Genomic DNA, 15,463 nt, shown 5'->3' with positions numbered 1-15,463 from the left:
CAGTTGTATTTAAATATCAATTATGTCATCATGAAGCTATAAAAGCCAACAGTCACATCCAAAGGTTTTGCTACGTATTTTCAGTTAGCACATTTTCGTAGCTTTTTTAAAAATTTCACTACACAGAACTTTGTGTTCAATAAATGAACAGCGAATAATTATTTTTTATGTTTGTTTCAAGTTCATACTAAAATGAGTGAACAGCATCGAATGTCCAAGCACCTGAAGTGGTGCATTTGTTTTAGATTCTAGTGGATGGAGGCTTATGCTCTTTCAGGCCATTCTGATTTAGATTTTCCATGGCTTCCCTAAATCACTTCAGCCAAAAGCCAGGGTGGTTCCTACAACAAGGCCACAGGCAACCACTTGTTCGTTGCTCCCTCTACCCATTAAACATGAATGTGCAAGGGTTGAATAAAAATATGGAAACACTGCAAGAAATGCTGATGGTAGTTAAAGCTCCTGGTTGTGCTGTTGTATTTGACCATGAACGGCACCTGCGCAATCTCCTCAACATGTTGCAAATGCCAGTCATCGTCAGAACAGTGTTCTTTGTAGTTGTGTCCACATTATGTTGGAGCTAAATGAATTACAACAAGGGTAATTTGTTGGTGTTTGCACAGTGGGCGCTTCTGTAACCAAGGTAGCCAAAGTGTTAGGTGTTTCAAGAGGCATCTTATCTTTGATTCATATTGCATACAGGGAAAGTCACAACTAAGACGAGACTGTGCTTGATCATGACGGACCATCATTGACGAGAACTGTGACGAAAAGTAACAGCAGCAAAATGCATAAATGCTGTATGTGATGTAGCAGCCATTTTCAAGCATTCGAAAACTGAAATTAGACCGATGTAGCCGCCCTCCGTCGATCTGCCGTCATCGACTTCTCTGACGTACACTATTTATGTTGTTATTTATTGTATATGCCTCACTGTTCGTTATATCCATACCTCAGATGGATCAGCAACAAATATCTTCACTGTAAAGGTGCGTTTACACTGCGATTTGTATCGGCACATGTATGAGATACATGTATATGCGACTTTGCGACATGTACCGCGACTTGTATGAGTTGACAAGTATCGACTTCATACATGTATGAGCGTGCGTTTACACTGGTTGATATGTATCACTGTGCGATAGCTTCCGACGACGATTTGGAAGATTTCACATTTTTATGTGCTGATACACTTGCTCTTTTGGAAGATGATAGGAAGAAAAGGCGGAGGAAGCGTAGATGGTGGCACAGAGAGTTTCTCGCGAATTAACGCTAGAGGATGGCGCATATTTTAGAAATTATGTTAGGATGAGTATGGAGGATTTCCGCGGTTTGTTATCACTTGTGGCTCCTCTTGTGTCCAAAACCAACACAAACTTTCGGGAAGCGATTCCACCAGTGGATCAGTTGGCAGTAACATTCCGTTTTTTAGCCTCTGGGGATTCCTCGTAAAACGAAGATTTCATGACAAAACATTTGCATTGTCGCGCGATTGCTAATGCCAACGTCTCACACACGATTGTCGGCATCCGTTGTCAACATTATCACGCGAGGCCGCCGGAATAACAGCAAAACATTGATATACGTGCCAGATGCATGAAAAAATTATGTAATGTATTACATACTCTGATATATATATAAAACTTTTACCTTCACTTCTTGGGATAAAACTTGCACAATGGCCTCGCAAACACGAAGAATAATGTTGCATATGGCACTTTTTGATATTCTACGCAGATACATTAACGTCGAAACGACAGTCGGCACCTTCAAAACTCAAACAGCCGCCAAAGAGCCTGGTACTACGCATGCGCTAATCGTCGAAACAAGCGGCAGGCGACAAGACGACAGGAAATGATAGTACAGCGCATGCGCGAGTTCAAATGTCGCTCATACATGTCGCGTATATGGCCAAAAAGCGATATACAAAATGTATACGCGACATGTATGAGCTCGAGGGTCCGCATACAAGTTCCGTGAATTTTTGTATGAGGTGATGTATCGCGACATGTCAAATTGACATGTCGCTCATACATGTCGCGATACATGTATCCCAGTGTAAACGTACCTTAACGGAGACTAAATTTCGGGTTCTTATGATAATTAATGTTAATTTTTGCTCAGTTTATCACCCTTCATTTGTTGCTGCATTATCGAAGACATGATGGTTAATAAAGTCTTTGGATGTTACTTATTAGTGACTAATAACACGTAATTGTGGAAATCACTTTATTTTTTATTACCAGCATTCAATAATACTTAAATGATCATGAATGATTCCATTTTGTACAGAGGGAAAAGGAGGGTTGATCCTACAATTACTGTCAGCAGTTACGGCACTATAATGTCCATGATTTTTATAGTTCGTCAGTCAGAGATATTACAGTAAGGGCTATGGTCCACTACTATTCTTCGATACAGTCGTTCAAGCTCCGCAAGTCTTTGCTTTCACATAGCTAAGGGTCCATTTCAATTCGTATATTCAATTCAACATCCTTTTGTATAGTCCACAGATCCCATTATCAGTTATTCGGCATGTAATAGAATTTAACACAGAGTACTACTATTTCTCATGCACACAATTCCTCAGATATTCTTAGTCTGTGATGTTACGACAAAAATCTGTCTTGTATAAATTAACTATAGTGAATTTTCTTGCTTCTTCCATAGCATATCACACGGAAATGCCCACTATGTCGCACACCACAGCTACGTAGACTTATTCAGAGTGCAGAAAACAAGACAAGAGAACTAACAATACTTGCACATGGTTTATAGAGTAGAATTTAGAAACAAAAACAGCTGTGTTAAACCCTCTTCGATTTCCCTGAATCGCTACTTTGCTGCAGGCGTTATTCCGTTATTCTGATGAGAGATTATACATCGATAATTTTAATTAAAAGTTTTTAATGCTGTTAATTATTACTGATACTATCGATCATTTATGAAAATGAGCCTGATAATATTGTTCTTTATTAAAAGAGCAGTTCCATCTGGCCACCATATTTATTAATTTTCTTCTGCGTCATGTGTTTTGACCTTACGCCATTCTCAAAGGCTCTACAAGGGAAATACATGAAAAGGTAACAGTGAAAATACATTGGTACAAATGCATTGCAATTTTTGCGTGATTCCAAGAGTTGGTGCATATGCAAATGTTTCACTGTTTATCATGAGCTGTATATTAAGTACACATTCATCTGTTGTATTCCATCCATATATATAAAATACACTGATACTTGTCCCTGCAAGATCGTTACATAACTAAACATGTGGCCTGGAATTTTACATGTAATTTTATAATTTTGTTTTATGTTATGCTCTAGATTTCCAATACACTGATTGTAACATTTTATATATGCATCTCTGGATACGAAACTGCACATCTTTTGTAATTCGTGTTATTGAACAGTTAAATGATCATTATACATTAATGTCTTGCACTGATAATTTTCGCTGAACTACTTACGTCAGTTGCACATATGTTAAATAATAAACTGTTTGACATAATAGGTATAAAATAAAATTATTTGTCATTTAATATTGTTTTCTGTTAATGAACTGCATCAGTACTTCCATATTTCAATACATATGACTTTTATAAGCGCCATGTAGGACTGCCATCTTGTGATCTTTCTTACCTGAAACATAGACAAGATATTTCGTATCCATGTTTGATAAATCAACTTTAGGTTTTATATATAAATGTATTACATATATTTTGGTGGGTTCTAGCTTCCTTTGTTTTTTACAATGAGCATTTTATGTAATTTTATCAATATTTGTTTGCTTCTTCTCTTCTTAGGATGATGTATATTTTAAGCAACTGTACCAATATTTTTGTCACTGATCCTTTTTCATGTTTTTCTATCAAAGAACCACTGAGAACAGTGCAAGGTCAAAATGTGTAGGCAGAATAAAATTAATAAATATGGTGGTCAAGGCTAATAACAGGCTTCGAGGGCAAAATAAGAGAACAATTGCTACAAAAGTCCTAGAGAACTGAATGTCACACTCATGAGCCCAATCATCACCAAAGCAACATGAAGGGAGTTCCATAAACAGGGAATTCCGGTACAAGGTAAAATTCTAAAACCCCTCATAAGCGATGCACTATGGACTATGGAACAATGGAAGAACGACATTTGGTTAAATGAGACATTTTTCAAACCGTTTCCAACTTGTGGCTGAGATTATGTCCCAAGAGTAAAACATGGTGAGGTTTTGGCGACGATTTGGAGAGCCACATCATGGTGTTCCATGGACCCAACTGTTTCTCCATGAAGTTGCGTTACTGCCAAGTGTTAAGTAACCATTTTCATTGATCAGATCCTTCCCATGGTACAATGTTTGTTCCCCAATCGTGATGCTGTGTTCTAAGATGACAGGACCTTTTTTCCGACTGCCCACATCAATTTGAATCGTCGCTTCTCCTCTGGGCACCAGAGTCAACAGATCTCAATGTTATTGACATTTCATAATCTACTATTGAGAAAATGGTATGTGATCACTATGCACCTCCATCATTGTTATCTGAACTTGACACTATTTTCAGGAAGAATGGTATAAGATTCCCATGAGAACTCAACAGAGCCTGCATTTATCCATTCTGAATAGACTGGAAGTTGAATTGAATGCGAAAACTCTTCCTACACCATATTAGGCGTGGTGACATGTTGTGTTTTTGGTGTTTCCACGTTTTTGTCCATCCCTGCATCCTCATATTTATTTATTAATTGGTTCACTGAACCATTTTTCGCATACGACTTGCACACTTACATGTATACTGATTCAGAGGATCAATATATAATTAAATATTTAAGGACGATTACTTGGCGATGGCCAAATGACAAAAGAAATGGAAAAAACAGATATGAAGGTAGAAATGTGTTTAATGAGGAGAAGACGGTACAAGTGTTCAGCAGTGTACTAGCTGAAAGAACCATCCATGCATCTGGCTAAGGTGATTTAGGAAAACCATGAAAAAACTAAACCAGAGTGACCAGGATGAGCCTTCATCCTCTCGAACCTGAGTCCTACGTCTCAACAGAATGTTAAATATTTATGTACGTATATAAACAAACAGTTCAGGATCTGTGGTGGCGAATGAATGAAATCAGAATGAGAGGAGATCAACGAAGTAGCAGTTGCTAAAGCTCTTGGTGAGTGAAGGTGCATGAGCAAATGATTTAAATAGCTTTTAACTCTTTTTAACTATGCTGGCTGTCACATATGAACAAGCTTTCTTTGGCTGTGGGAATATGGTTTTGTACTTGTAATACTGACTTCAGATTTTTGCTATAAATTTTTGACTTTTCATCTGGAAACTCTGTATCACACATGTTAAACAACCATCATAAAACACACACACACACACACACACACACACACACACACACACACACACACACACACACACACATATATATATATATATATATATATATATATATATATATATATATATGAATATAATAGAGGGAAACATTCCATGTGGGAAAAATATATCTAAAAACAAAGATGATGAGACATACCAAACAAAAGCGCTGGCAGGTCGATAGACACACAAACAAACACAAACATACACACAAAATTCAAGCTTTCGCAACAAACGGTTGCTTCATCAGGAAAGAGGGAAGGAGAGGAAAAGGCGAAAGGATGTGGGTTTTAAGGGAGACAGTAAGGAGTCATTCCAATCCCGGGAGCAGAAAGACTACCTTAGGGGGAAAAAAGGACAGGTATACACTCGCATACACACACATATCCATCCGCCCATACACAGACACAAGCAGACATTTGTAAAGGCAAAGAGTTTGGGAAGAGATGTCAGTCGAGGCGGAAGTACAGAGGCAAAGATGTTGTTGAAAGACGGGTGAGGTATGAGCGGCGGCAAATTGAAATTAGAAATTAGCGGAGATTGAGGCCTGGCGGATAGCGCGAAGAGAGGATATGCTGAAGGGCAAGTTCCCATCTCCGGAGTTCTGACAGGTTGATGTTAGTGGGAAGTATCCAGATAACCCAGATGGTGTAACATTGTGCTAAGATGTGCTGGCCGTGCACCAAGGCATGTTTAGCCACAGGGTGATCCTCATTACCAACAAACACTGTCTGCCTGTGTCCATTCATGCGAATGGACAGTTTGTTGCTGGTCATTCCCACATAGAAGGCTTCAAAGTGTAGACAGGTCAGTTGGTAAATCATGTGGGTGCTTTCACACGTGGCTCTGCCTTTGATCATGTACGCCTTCCGGGTTACAGGACTGGAGTAGGTGGTGGTGGGAGGGTGCATGGGACAGGTTTTACATCCGGGGCGGCTACAAGGGTAGGAGCCAGAGGGTAGGGTAGGTGGTTTGGGGACTTCATAGGGATGAACTAAGAGGTTACGAAGGTTAGGTGGGCGGCGGAAAGATACTCTTGGTGGAGTGGGGAGGATTTCATGAAGCATGGATCTCATTTCAGGGCAGGATTTGAGAAAGTCATATCCCTGCTGGAGAGACACATTCAGAGTCTGGTCCAGTACCGGAAAGTATCCTGTCACAAGTGGGGCACTTTTGGGATTCTTCTGTGGGAGGTTCTGGGTTTGAGGAGATGAGGAAGTGGCTCTGGTTATTTGCTTCTGTACCAGGTTGGGAGGGTAGTTGCGGGATGCAAAAGCTGTTTTCAGGTTGTTGGTGTAATGGTTCAAGGATTCCGGACTGGAGCAGATTCGTTTGCCACAAAGACCTAGGCTGTAGGGAAGGTACCGTTTGATGTGGAATGGGTGGCAGCTGTCATAATGGAGGTACTGTTGCTTGTTGGTGGGTTTGATGTGGACGGATGTGTGAAGCTGGCCATTGGACAGGTGGATGTCAACGTCAAGGAAAGTGGCATGGGATTTAGAGTAGAACCAGGTGAATCTGATGGAACCAAAGGAGTTGAGGTTGGAGAGGAAATTATGGAGTTCTTCTTCACTGTGAGTCCAGATCATGAAGATGTCATCAATAAATCTGTACCAAACTTTGGGTTGGCAGGCTTGGGTAACCAAGAAGGCTTCCTCTAAGCGACCCATGAATAGGTTGGCGTACGAGGGGGCCATCCTGGTACCCATGGCTGTTCCCTTTAATTTTTGGTATGTCTGGCCTTCGAAGGTGAAGAAGTTGTGGGTCAGGATGAAGCTGGCTAAGGTAATGAGGAAAGAGGTTTTAGGTAGGGTGGCAGGTGATCGGCGTGAAAGGAAGTGCTCCATCGCAGCGAGGCCCTGGACATGCAGAATATTTGTGTATAAGGAAGTGGCATCAATGGTAACAAGGATGGTTTCCAGGGGTAACAGACTGGGTAGGGATTCCAGGCGTTCGATAAATTGGTTGGTGTGTCTTTGATGAAGTATGGGAGACTGCACCTTAAAAATCTATCCAATCTCCTGGTTTCCCACCTCCGGAAAGCCAACTCACTCACCCTTCACAACCTTTCCAGCAAACCTCAACCTCCTCTCATTGCACACAAACCCAGTCTCTGCCATCTACTCAATCTCCCACTTCCAGCTCCACTCCCTCCAAAACCTCAAAATTCCAATCAACACAATCTGGGACCACAACACCCTAATTCAGTAGTTAACCTTTCCTTCAAACCTCTCTCCCAATGCGAAACCTCTGTCCTATCCAAAGGCCTCACCTTCAGCCCCACTCCAAGATTCAACCAAACATCCCTTGTCAAAGATTTACTGTCCTACACCCATACTCTCTGCTGGAAATATCACTTTGCCACGAAGAAAAATGATCCTAATCCTACTCCTAATGATCCAACTCCCCAAGACCCTATCCAAATTGAGCCCTGCCAGGAACAGTTCCATCTTCCGTCACAGCGGGACCCAACTCCTCTTCCTCAAAATCACCCTCTCTAAACCTTCCAAGAATTTCTGACTTCCAGACTTGCCTCTCAATCCTTCTTAAAAAACCTTAATCCTACCCCCAACGTCACCACTGCTGAAGCCCAGGCTATCCGTGATCTGAAGGCTGACCATTCCATCGTCATTCTTCCGGTGGACAAGGGCTCCACTACCGTGGTACTTGATCATCGGGAGTATGTGGCTGAGGGGCTGCATCAGCTTTCAGACAACACTACTTACAAAGTTTGCCAAGGTAATCCCATTCCTGATGTCCAGGCGGAGCTTGAAGGAATCCTCAGAACCTTAGGCTCCCTACAAAACCTTTCACCTGACTCCATCAACCTCCTGACCCCACCAACACCCCGCACCCCTACATTCTACCTTCGTCCTAATATTCACAAACCCAATCATCCCAGCCGTCCCATTGTAGCTGGTTACCAAGCCCCCACAGAATGCATCTCTGCCTACGTAGATCAACACCTTCAACCCATTACATGCAGTCTCCCATCCTTCATCAAAGACACCAACCAATTTATCGAACGCCTGGAATCCCTACCCAGTCTGTTGCCCCCGGAAACCATCCTTGTAACCATTGATGCCACTTCCATATACACAAATATTCCGCATGTCCTGGGACTCGCTGCGATGGAGCACTTCCTTTCACGCCGATCACCTGCCACCCTACCTAAAACCTCTTTCCTCATTACCTTAGCCAGCTTCATCCTGACCCACAACTTCTTCACTTTCGAAGGCCAGACATACCAACAATTAAAGGGAACAGCCATGGGCACCAGGATGGCCCCCTCATACGCCAACCCATTCATGGGTCGCTTAGAGGAAGCCTTCTTGGTTACCCAGGCCAGCCAACCCAAAGTTTGGTACAGATTTATTGATGACATCTTCATGATCTGGACTCACAGTGAAGAAGAACTTCAGAATTTCCTCTCCAACCTCAACTCCTTTGGTTCCATCAGATTCACCTGGTTCTACTCTAAATCCCATGCCACTTTCCTTGACGTTGACCTCCACCTGTCCAATGGCCAGCTTCACACATCCGTCCACATCAGACCCACCAACAAGAAACAGTACCTCCATTACGACAGCTGCCACCCATTCCACATCAAACGGTACCTTCCCTACAGCCTAGGTCTTCGTGGCAAACAAATCTGCTCCAGTCCAGAATCCTTGAACCATTACACCAACAACCTGAAAACAGCTTTCGCATCCCACAACTACCCTCCCGACCTGGTACAGAAGCAAATAACCAGAGCCACTTCCTCATCTCCTCAAACCCAGAACCTCCCACAGAAGAATCCCAAAAGTGCCCCACTTGTGACAGGATACTTTCCGGGACTGGATCAGACTCTGAATGTGGCTCTCCAGCAGGGATACGACTTCCTCAAATCCTGCCCTGAAATGAGATCCATCCTTCATGAAATCCTCCCCACTCCACCAAGAGTGTCTTTCCGCCGCCCACCTAACCTTCGTAACCTCTTAGTTCATCCCTATGAAGGCCTCAATCTCCGCTAATTTCTAATTTCAGTTTGCCGCCGCTCATACCTCACCCGTCTTTCAACAACATCTTTGCCTCTGTACTTCCGCCTTGACTAACATCTCTGCCCGAACTCTTTGCCTTTACAAATGTCTGCCTGTGTCTGTGTATGTGCGGATGGATATGTGTGTGTGTGTGTGTGTGTGCGAGTGTATACCTGTCCTTTTTTCCCCCTAAGGTAAGTCTTTCCGCTCCCAGGATTGGAATGACTCCTTACCCTCTCCCTTAAAACCCACATCCTTTCGTCTTTACCTCTCCTTCCCTCTTTCCTGACGAAGCAACCGTTTGTTGCGAAAGCTTGAATTTTGTGTGTTTGTTTGTGTGTCTATCGACCTGCCAGCGCTTTTTTTTGGTAAGTCTCATCATCTTTGAAAATATATATATATATATATATATATATATATATATATATATATATATATATATATATATACACACACTTGATAGTGACCAGGCCAAATATCTCACGAAGTAAACATCAAATGTAAAAACTACAAAGAACAAAACTTGTCTAGCTTGAAGGGAGAAACCACATGGTGCTATGGTTGGGGCTAGATGGGGCTGCTATAGGCCAAACGGATATCAACTGCGTTTTTTTTTTAAATAGGAACCCCAATTTTTATTACATATTCATGTAGTACGTGAAGAAATATGAATGTTTTAGTTCAACCACTTTTTTCGCTTTGTGATAGATGGCGCTGTAATAGTCGCAAACGTATAAGTATGTGGTATCACATAACATTCCGCCAGTGCGGACGGTATTTGCTTCTTGATACACTACCCGTGATAAAATGGACCATTTATGAATTGCGGGAAAGGTCGATATCGTGTTCAAGTATGGCTGTTGTAATCAAAATGCCCAATGGGCATGTGCTATGTATGCTGCTCGGTATCCTGGACGACAACATCCAAGTGTCCGGACCGTTAGCTGGATAGTTACGTTATTTAAGGAAACAGGAAGTGTGCAGCCACATGTGAAATGTCAACCACGACGTGCAACATATGATAATGCCCAAGTAGGTGTTTTAGCTGTTGTCACAGCTAATCCGCGCATCAGTAGCAGACAAACTGCGCGAGAATCTGGAATCTCAAAAAAGTCGGTGTTGAGAATGCTACATCAACATCGATTGTACCCGTACCATATTTCTATGCACCAGGAATTGCATGGCGACGACTTTGAACGTCATATACAATTCTGCCACTGGGCACAAGAGAAGTTATGGGACGATGACAGATTTTTGCACGCATTCTGTTTAGCAACGAAGCGGCATTCACCAACAGCGGTAACGTAAACCGGCATAATATGCACTGTTGGGCAACGGAAAATCCACGATGGCTGCGACAACTGGAACATCAGCGACCTTTGCGGGTTAATGTATGGTGCAGCATTATGGGAGGAAGGATAATCGGCCCCCATTTTATGGATGACAATCTAAATGGTGTAATGTATGCTGATTTCCTACATAATGTTCTACCGATGTTAGTACAAGATGTTTCACTGCATGACAGAATGGCAATGTACTTCCAACGATGGATGTCTGGCACATAGCTTGTGTGCGGTTGAAGCAGTATTGAATAACATATTTCATGACAGGTGGATTGGTCGTCGAAGCACCATACCATGGCCGGCACGTTCACCGGATCTGACGTCCCCGGATTTCTTTCTGTGGGAAAAGTTAAAGGATATTTGCTATTGTGATCCACCAACAACGCCTGACAACATGTGTCAGTGGATTGTCTATGCATGTGTGAACATTAAGGGAGGCGAACCACTCACTGTTCAGAGGAATATCGTTACACGTATTGCCCAATGCATTGAGGTTGACGGACATCAATTTGAGCATTTATTGCATTAATGTGGTATTTACAGGTAATCACGCTGTAACAGCATGCATTCTCAGATATGATAAGTTCACAAAGTTACATGTATCACATTGGAAGAACCGAAATAAAATGTTCCAACGTCCCTTTGTTCTGTATTTTAATTTAAAAAACCTACCTGTTACCAACTGTTTGTCTCAAATTGTGAGCCATATGTTTGTGACTATTACAGGGCCATCTATCACAAAGCGAAAAAAGTGGTCCAACTAAAACATTCATATTTCTTTATGTACTACACGAATATGTAATAACAAATGGGTGTTCCTATTTAAAAAACGCAGTTGATATCCGTTTGACCTATGGCAGTGCCATCTAGCAGGCCAACCATAGCGCCACCTGGTTTCTCCCTTCAAGCCAGGCAAGTTTCGTTCTTTGTAGTTTTTACATTTGATGCTTATTTCGTGAGACATTTGGCCCGGTCACTATCAAGGGACCATCCTGTATATATATATATACAGGGTGTTGCAAAAAGGTACAGCCAAACTTTCAGTAAACACTCCACACACACAAAGAAGCGATAGACCATTCAAAGTGTAGTGAAACGGTTGTAAACGAACAAAACGGTAACTTTATTAGGCCTAAAAAGTTTTGTCGTGTTAATCGTAATGAAAACAACTTTCGTCGCCCAGAAGCGAATAAGTTTGAATTTTTAACGTGTGATGAATATGAAATATGTAAAAAGAGCCAAAGAAAGGAAGTACTTTCATCAAATGCAGCGACCACAAATCATTTCAGTAGGCCTACGAAGTCCTGTAATAACAAGAAACGAATTACCAGAAAATACATGGAACATACTTATCGCGCAAACAAGATAACTACCGATACAGGTAAGAAGAACAAAGAAGATATTTTCATACTTTCAGACAGTCATAGAAAGGGCTTAGCCGACATTTTGTGTAACATGTAAACTATATTCAAGGTTAGTGGAATAACGAAACCGGGTGCCCCTTTGCGCGAAGTTTTAAAAAACTGTGAACATTTTTTGAAGCCGGAAAGCAACTGTTTAATAATAGGAGGTGCTAATGATGTTTATAGGAACGAGGGCAAACTCGCCACAAGAGCTCTAAGAAGTACATTACAGAAAATTACAGATGTTAACTTCTTCATTGCCACAATCCCACAAAGACATGATCTTATAGAACAATCATGTGTCAACAAAGAAATCAAAGTTACTAATAGGAAATTCGAGAAAATCTGCCGAAGCCTCCCAAATGCCACATATGTGGACGTAGCATCTACAGAGAGAAGTCATTTTACCATGCATGGGCTTCACAGAAATAAACTCGGAAAATCATTCATTAGTCAAGAAATCCTTAATGCAGTGAAGGCAGTTAAGGACAAGAATAGCATGACCACACCACTTCCACCACCAAACACAGCAACTGAAAATTTCCAACAAGAAAATGAAACTGAATCACTGACAACAGGTCCAGCCTGATGTGCCAGCAGCCAACGACCTTTCATCAGTATTGGCCCCTCCTCAGTCTTCAACAGTGAAAGACTTTTTACCAGCTTCACCATCATCAGCAGTAAAAGAAGCAAACAGAAGAAGCACAAGAACCAGGAAACTTACAACTCTGCAGGATTTTTGGTACCCGGCCTCAGTTACAAGACTAACATAAGGCAGATACCTTCAGATACACCAACTTCCAAGTCTAACTGGCAACAGACTCACCTCCACTGTCATCAACAGAAGAATAACCATGCCACCAGCTCATCTAAAGGATTATTTAGCATTAGGTCTAAAGGGAAAGGCGCCACCAAGATAAGTGAAAACAAATGCCTAACAGTGTTTCACCAAAACATTCAAGCCTAAGAACAAAGCACAACAGCTAGAAGTAGAATTGGAAAATTTTGATAGCCAAATTTTGTGTATCACTGAACACTGGAGCAAAGGGAAGGAAATTGAACACATTGCATTAGCCTCATATGACCTTGCATGTTACTATAGCAGAATCTCAATGAATGGTGGAGGTTCATGTATCTATGTAAAAAAACGTATGTCATTTGAAGTTAGATATGATCTTTTAGATCTAGGTGAGGACAAACATTTTGAACTTTCCGCTGTTGAAATAATAGGACCTGGCATAGCAAAAAAATCAGTCGTATTTTGTGTGTACCGCTCTCCCAGTGGAGACATTGATATATTCTTCTCAAAACTGAATCAAAGCTTAGACAAGGTTTCTGGACCAAAAGCAAATGTAATTATCTGTGGTGATTAAACATTAATATGATGAAGCCTGATAAGGCTAGCAACATATATGTGAATATTCTAAGCGGTTATGGAATATCCTTCCTTGTTAATTGTCCAACTAGAATAACGAAAGAATCTTCCTCATCTATAGATCATGTAGCTACATATATTGATAGTAAAATATGTCATATTGTTGTCCCAAACCTGAGCCTATCAGACCACCTCTGCCATATCTAAAAAACTAACATTCATGTAGAAACTCATCCTAACCTGTGTACATTGGAGGGAAGTCTATGCAGAAACCAATGCAAATCAGAAATTTAACAAGTTCATGTCAATTTTTAAACTCAGATTTGAAGAGATGTTTCCCAAAACTCTTTATCAAATTAAAACTACAAAGAGAAATCAATGGGTGACTACAGGTATCAAAAAATCCTCAGAAACTCTTAGATATCTCAACTCCATAAAAAATAATGAGTCTAACCCAGAAGTTCTGCAATTCTACAAAAAGTACAGGAAAATATACAGAAAGGTGTTGCTAGCTGCAAAAAAACTTTCAAACAACAAAATATTACTTGAAGCTGAAAGCAAGAGCAAAGCATCCTGGATCATCGTCAAACAGGAAACATTTAACTCTGCTAAAAAGGACCTCAATTCACATATTAAAAACAAAGATGTACCAGTAGGTAACCCTAAAAAATTGGCTGATTTTCTAAACTCATATTTCAGTAGTATAGCAAAAAAATTAGAGCAGAAATTTCCAGATACGCATGATTTACCTAATCAGAACCAGCCAACAAACTCAATGGTGCTCTTGCCAACTACAGACAGGGAAGTGGCACTAGTAGTACACCAACTAAAAAATAGAACTTCAGTAGGACTTGATGAAATCCCAGTCTGCGTAATTAAAGCGTGTATAGACTCCATAAAGGGCACATTAACAGACATAATTAATGAATTTTTCGAATCTGGATACTTTCTGGAGTACCTAAAACAAACAAAAGTTATACCTATCCTTAAAAACGGAGATGTGGAAAATGTAGAGAACTACAGGCCGATTTCTATACTGTCTATCATTTCTAAAATAATAGAAACACTAGTCTAAAAGAGACTGCTAAATTACCTGAATAAATATAACCTTCTTTCCAATGACCAATTTGGTTTTACGCCCAGAATAGGCACACAATCTGCTATAGCACAGTTCACTAAAGTAATTTTAGACGCACTGGACAAAGGTGAAAATGTAAGTGGTATCGTTTTAGACTTGTCCAAGGCCTTTGATACAGTTGACCACAAAATAAGAGGTGTGACATAGAAGTGGTTCAAATCATACTTGGAAAACAGAGTTCAACGAGTTGAGATATCACAAGTTTCAAACAATTCCCTTGTAAAACACCTGTCTGACCCAGAAAATGTGTATATAGGCGTCCCACAGGTAAGTGTATTAGGCCCAATATTGTTTCTTATATACATTAACGACTTCCCACAAAGTATCAGGCATGGAGAAAAAATACTTTTTGCTGATGACAGCAACATAGTAATAACAGGTGAAAATCCAACACAACTGTCAGAAAGAGCAAACGAAGCTCTCAATGATGTCCACAACTGGTCATTAAAAAATAAAGTAACCCTAAATGTAAAGAAAACTGACTATATTAACTTCCAATTGAACAAAAAACACAATGCCACTAGAATAAAAGTTAATAATAATGAATTAGAATATGTAACAAGTACCAAATTCTTAGGGATGAATGTAGACAGTCCATTGAAATGGACAAACCATGTCAACATTTTGGCAAAGAAATTATCCACAGCATGCTATGCTTTTAGAATCCTTGCACCAGTATGCAATAATACCTGTCTTAAAATAACATGTTACGGATATCTACACTCAGTCCTCAGCTATGAGATCATGTTTTGGGGAACAAGTGCCAGTAATATACAAACTGTGTTCAACGTACAAAAAAGAGCCA

Source organism: Schistocerca serialis, chromosome 10, assembly GCF_023864345.2.
Source record: "Schistocerca serialis cubense isolate TAMUIC-IGC-003099 chromosome 10, iqSchSeri2.2, whole genome shotgun sequence".
NCBI lineage: Eukaryota > Metazoa > Arthropoda > Insecta > Orthoptera > Acrididae > Schistocerca > Schistocerca serialis.
This window is presented reverse-complemented; position numbering follows the sequence as displayed.